The sequence below is a fragment of the Marmota marmota genome, unplaced genomic scaffold (assembly GCF_001458135.2).
Source record: "Marmota marmota marmota unplaced genomic scaffold, marMar, whole genome shotgun sequence".
Lineage (NCBI taxonomy): Eukaryota > Metazoa > Chordata > Mammalia > Rodentia > Sciuridae > Marmota > Marmota marmota.
This window is the reverse complement of record NW_026000136.1, coordinates 2656745-2663137: the sequence shown is the minus strand read 5'-3', so window position 1 is coordinate 2663137 and position 6393 is coordinate 2656745.

The following is a 6393-nucleotide window of genomic DNA, read 5'->3' as shown; positions in this document are numbered from 1 at the left end:
TTAGAAAATGGCAACTCGCCTCAAGTCTGGCTTGCGCATCTTAAACAGTAAACCTTTGTCATGGTCGTTGCACCCCAAGTTATTATAACATTGCACTGGGATCGACATGACCTTCCTTGCTATTCTCTTAGTGTTGGAAAGCCCTTGCACTCTGCCGGTCTTACTGCCATTGCACGCAGATGGGTTTCCACACTAGTGCTTTTCTATCGCATTAAAGTCCGTGTCTTTCTTTCAGGGTGCTGTCAACTTGTTTGTCGTTATAAACAGCCACAGTTCAGCCTCAGTTATCCCCCTTCGTCCACCATCACCACGATACAGGATGCGAGGCAAAGCACTGCACTTGAGTGATCCTTGACGTGGACCTCAAGGAGAGCATGTCCTATTGCATGCGGGTTAGACGCGTCCACTCCCCGCCCCACGAAAAAAGGCGTCGGCTGATATGGTCTCGGATCTGGGGAAGGGCCCTCCTTAAGACTGAGCCATACTATGCAGCCACTTCTGCACAGTGGGATAGGACCTCTACTCTCGCCTGTATTGTTTTAAGAAAACAGAAAGGGGGAACTGTGGTGAGCCGCTTCTGCCGTTTATGCAAATTATGGTCGCCATTACAAGATGGCGCTGGCTCCGCTGTGGTCTGTGACAAACAACTCCTTATTTGGGAGAGTTGGTGCATGACTTTTCATCACCCTATGAGAAAGCTCCACGTGGCTGCTTTGCATTGGGGCTTGAGATGCTTTATTAAGGCTGGGAGGGGCATCCGAGGAGTTAGAAGAAGAACTGTCAGGGGCCTGAATAAACTGCTGAAAGAAGATTCCTGAGTGTTGCGTCTTCCTTGAGGGCAAGGGGCTGCGACAGGAGATTCCTTTGAATTGATTGGTTTAGGCCACAACAGGGGTATGTGCTAAACTACATGGTTTCTCAATATGTTATCAACCACTATAAACTACTGAGGGGTCATCTGGCATCCCAGGTATTTTCCCTGTCTCATGCTGATTGGTAGTTGCTAGGGGGTTGCTGTGGGTCCTCACCTAGCCTGACTGAGTCAGGGACACCTGGCACCACAGATCTCTCCTGTTATTTACAGACAAACAACTCAGCAGGGTTGGTATGTTCCCAGGAGTGCTCTGTGGGTTTTTCTAAGGACAAGGGTCATACTTCCTTCCTTAGGAGAGGCCTTGAGGTAGAGCTGGTTTCTCAAAAATGGAGTCACATCAGTTTCTCATTCCCCCCTTTGTCTGGAAACTTGGGGACCAATCATGGTTCCCTCAGCTGGGGGTCTATATGGGCAAGCCCTACATCTTGGTAGAATTCTCCTTCTGGGTTTAGGGCTTGATATTGGGTATGCAGAACCATCATCTGAACTGTGTTTACTCTGTCCTTGATGAAAGCCACTAGCTTGTTCATAAGTGGTCCTACTAAGGTGGACACTAGGGTAATTTTAGAGTAAACAGTAACCCTCAGGGGACAGTCTTCAACTTACCAGACTCACTCAAAATTGGCCTCCTGACTCGATTTACCTATCTATACTGTCTATCTATTTCTGGCTTTATTCCCCCCTCTAATTTTAGGAACTCCTTATTGCTGTAAGGAGAAGGGGCGATGGTTCGTTCTGGCTGCTTCAGAGCTGAGAGGGGGCATTGAACGTGAGGGAGCTCGATGACGTGGGGGACGACGTTGGGGATGTGAGTTCCCTTTTAGAATTCAGTTTGGTTTGAAGTCTGGTTGGGGAAGAACAGGTTGTAAAGTCATCTGGGGATGGGTGTTTCTATGAGAGAAACAAAAACCATGAGTACTGAATAAATGTTGCAGCAACGAACATGTCATTGTACAGAAACGTCCTCACCAGGCTTTAACATCCCCAGTTATCAGGACTGTAAATATAACATTTAACTTTTAGTGTTACAGATGTCCTTCCTCATAAGATACAGTTTAATAATTTAATGTCATCTGCTCTTGCAAAATCTTTTTACTAGTATGACCTCTGTGTCTAATAGAGAAATCTTTAATTCTGTTACTTAGGGCTGTGTGATCATACTAGCAAACACCAAGCCTACTTGTGTAGGTTAGGAATATCTGTAGGCCTTAAACTAAAAACTACTCTGACAGTTTCTCTTGATAGTTTCTTTTGATAGCTATCAGGCATTCCTGCCTAATAATCTCTTCTGTAGCCTCCAGTCTTACTTATTCTTGGGGACTAACACAAGGTGTACACCTTAAGTTACATTTAACTATTATTATTATTTAAAATGCCCAGGAATAACTGTGTTTTGGTTTTAACTGTCTTTGCTAAGTGTTTAAGATGAAGCAGTCAAACTGACTTTTGTTTCTATCTATTGTTAACAGCTGAGTTTTCATGGGAATCCTGGGGGATCTTTGGAGCAGCTTCTCAGTTCTGCTAGTGCCATTTGTGCTAGGATGGGTCCAGGTCTTGCTTGACCATGTGGCTTCCCTTGGAAGCATCAGAAATGTCTCTCTTCTCTGATGACCCTCCTCTTCATAGAAAATGCACTGATTGGCTTTCTGTTCTCCAGTGGTCTCACTAATCTCCCTGATCGGGAGGTTGTGTGGCCCAGAGTTGCAAAGCTCTTTAGAGAAGTCCCCTGTTCCCTGGATTCAGACTGACTCAGAGGGAAAGAGCCAGACATTGGTTTTCTTGGCCCTTTTAATTTAACTTTAATTTTAAATCTTTATCTTAAACACCCAGCAAATCAATCTCACCAGAGTACTGGGCTTTAATGTCTATCTCTCTATCCTGTAGGTGATAACTTATTATCTTAAATTAACCCAGGTCGTGTGTTCTTAAAGCAGTACCTCTGCAAAACATTAACAAGCAGTCTTTAGACCGTTTATAAGAAAACTACAAAATAAAATTAACAAGAGTAAAAAACTTATTTAGTTTGTGAAATAGTTACCTTGAACTTTGGCAGAGTTATACATTATATCCCCTGTTTGAGATCCTAGTAATCTTGACAAAAGCCAACTTTTGGACACAACTTTAAATGTACTGAAATCTGGCTTACTTCTTTCATAGTCATTCTCACATGTAGTAAAATGGGACACAGAGCCTTATCTCAGGTAAGGCTGGGCTCTTCATAAATCTTAAGTAAAGTACTGTAGTTCTGAAGCTGATCTTTGTTTTTTAAACATCATTTTACAAAGTTTACATAAATTGTTGCTCAATTTACATGAATATTAGCTAACACAATATAATATCACATCTAAAACATGAATTAAAGAAAGGCTGAAAGCTTTTAACCTTTTGTAGAAAAGTATCAAAGTACTTTTGTTTTACAATATTAACCTTTACACAGATAAGGTTCTCATTAACTTAAAAATACATTTAAATTGCACCTCAGTGTAAAAAGTAGCATAAAACTTTATATAACTTATTGATAACAGGTCCAGTTATAGAACATCAAATGATATAAATAAATCTCCAATATGTCTTTTCTTTTAAGCCTAAAATTACCTTACAGCTTTAGAACACCAGCTTAATATAATGTTCTTTTAAAGCTTCTACCTTACAGCCTTGTACACCTGGAAGATCTGAACACATTAATAGCACCACAGTTACATTGATGTTTTTATATTAACCAAATTTACCTTTTAAAGAAATAACATGGTACAATTCTCTAAAATAACAGTTCTTGTTTAACCAGATATTTAATCCCTTTAAGATTACTTGCTCTAGAAACAAGAAACAAAACTTAATAAACACAATGTTATGGATAAACTAATGTTTTAAGAAGTCTTTGTCCTTTTAACATATGATTGGTTGTAAAAACAAACTTACACAGACCTTCTTTATCACTTACTTAAACTCTCTTATTTACTTCATCACATAAAGACTTTCTTATCAGGAACATTTTTTTTCCTTTTATTAAATATGATTTCCGTACCTAGAACCTTCTAATTTCTCATTTCCATCTGTTAACCTCCTTTTCTGTTCACATTTTGAAACAATCCTTGTAAATTTCTGAATTTAGGCAGATTATTTCATTTTAATAAAAAGAAATATTTGATTTTACTTATAGTATTCTTAATTGAAACAGTTGAAACTTTGGGGCCTTTATATAAAGCAATCTTTTATAAACCCTTGTATCTAGACTCACATCTGTTTACCATTTCATGAAAACACAATGTCTAAGTATCAGGGATGACAAAGCAACTTTATACCTTTTTTCTTCATTTACCAACTTACAAAAACATCAATAATGTTACCCAGTGCAATTCAAGGAGTTAAGAGTACTCAATGGTATATTTAACATTTAGCATTTTAACCTTGTTAATCAATCAGATATCCAACAAAAGTACTCATAAATGAGTAATCCCATGTCAAATATACTTTACTTATTTTATCAAAATATCAGACAAGTGTATTGAACAGTGTTAGCCATTTCTTCCTTGTTGAAGAAAAGTCCTAGAACCAGAGCATATCAGGCATTTCATAGACATCAACATTTTATTTTTTTTTTGAACACCTAGGAAAACTTGTAAGCTTAATTTTATAGACATTATTATTTTCATCTGTTTACCCAATTTAAATTGAACCATTTAAATCATGTGAATCAAAGATATTTGGATCCATGTTTTAAAATTTCATGAGCACTCCTCATATATCTGCCAATATTCATGTCATGTGCATGATATATGGACATACGCACATACAGACATACAACACATAACACAAGTGTGCACACATAATACAATAGTAAAGGCCTTGTAGCTTTTCGCAGATGAAATCTCCATTGCAATGTTTAAAAACTCCACAGTTGATCAAAAATAGAACTGATCAGAAAAACATTAACCTAGATCTGTAGGATCAAAATCATGAGCTCAAAAAATACAAAATCTAAGAAAAAGCAAGAGTCCTAGAAAAAAATGACCGGCCAGTAATTAGAAAGTACCATACAATTTACTTTTTTGGTTTAGTCTAGTTTGAGTTCAGGTAAAAAGACACCTTTACTTTTTTTTTTCCTTGAGCCTCAGATCAGTCTCCTACTGAGCTTGTAGGCTTCTTCAATTTGCATTTCAACTCAAGGTAAGTCCTGGCTGAGGTCTGGAAGGAGCAGAGAAAACTGCTATTCTGAGCAGAAACCTCATGCCTAAGGCATTTTAACCTTAAGTCATAATTTTCAGGTTTTGGATGTTGAAAATTATGATACAAGTTTAAGATACAATTCACAAAATTTCATACCTTTACATCTTGTTTTGCCAAAGGAAAAATTTTTCCTACACTAGAAAAACTTGCTCACACAAAACTGAAAATAGGATCTTACTTGATAATATAAAAACTACCATCCAAAGAAATCCCTTCAGGATCATTAAGCCACTTCCTTCACTCTGAAGTTCCTATAGTAGTATTAAGTTACAAAAGAGAACCCCACACTACCATCTATATCCAAAATTAAGCTTTAAAAATTCCCAAGACTGTTGCTATTCAGTTTCATTCCAATATGCCAGACCAACCCCCAATCCAACACTTTCCTTCCCTAAACACTGAGGGGAACAGATACTATGCCATGATTTACTATCCTTGCCCAAATTAATAATGCACTGGTACACCCAGTGAAATCTTCCCAGGCTACCCAATTCAAAAATTGGTGAAAAAACTGAATGACTGGGAGTTACTTGTCAATTTGGAAGTAGAGTTATTTAGTTTTCCATCCTAAGTATTTAAGTTCTCTGGCATGAATTATCTGAAATCATAAACTAAACAATTACCTAAACCTAATTTTTAACTGCAAGATTGTGCAATGCTTCAAAAACCCATTCAGATACCAGATTGTTACAATAAAACGTCATCTTTTAGACACACATTCAGCCAAGATCATTCCCTAGAAACAACCTAATATCAACACATGACTGCATTCAGTGTCCTTATTTTTTTTTTAAGTAGACAGAGGTAGAGTAATCCTTACAGTGCAGGGAAGGAAGGCAGGAGTTCCCCAAAGCAAAAGGGGCTTTGGCAGCTGCTGGGAGTCCCTCAGTCCCTCCTTTTACTTACAGGATTAGCTCCTCTGGTTCGGTCTGACCCCAGGTACCAGGCATGCTCCATATCTCCTAACATTCCAGTAGTCAGCTCTCAAAAAGTTCATTTTAATCCTCTGCATGCAGTTGTTTGGAGTGCTAGGCTTCCCCAAGAAAGTGGGGTGGGGGTTCCTCTAGAGTCCCCTCTGGAGTGTCAAAATTTGTAACTGAAAGTTCAGTTCCTGTCCTCGAAGCCAATTAATGTCAATTTGATAATGAGGACAGGGTTTTGAGAAAAAGAAAAAGGGAGATACCAAAGTTCTTATATCCCCAGCAGGCATTTCCCTATGCAGTGGGTACACTCAAGCCAACTAGGGGAAGAAAAGAAAACATTGCTTCCATAATCCTGTTTAACAAAGGGGG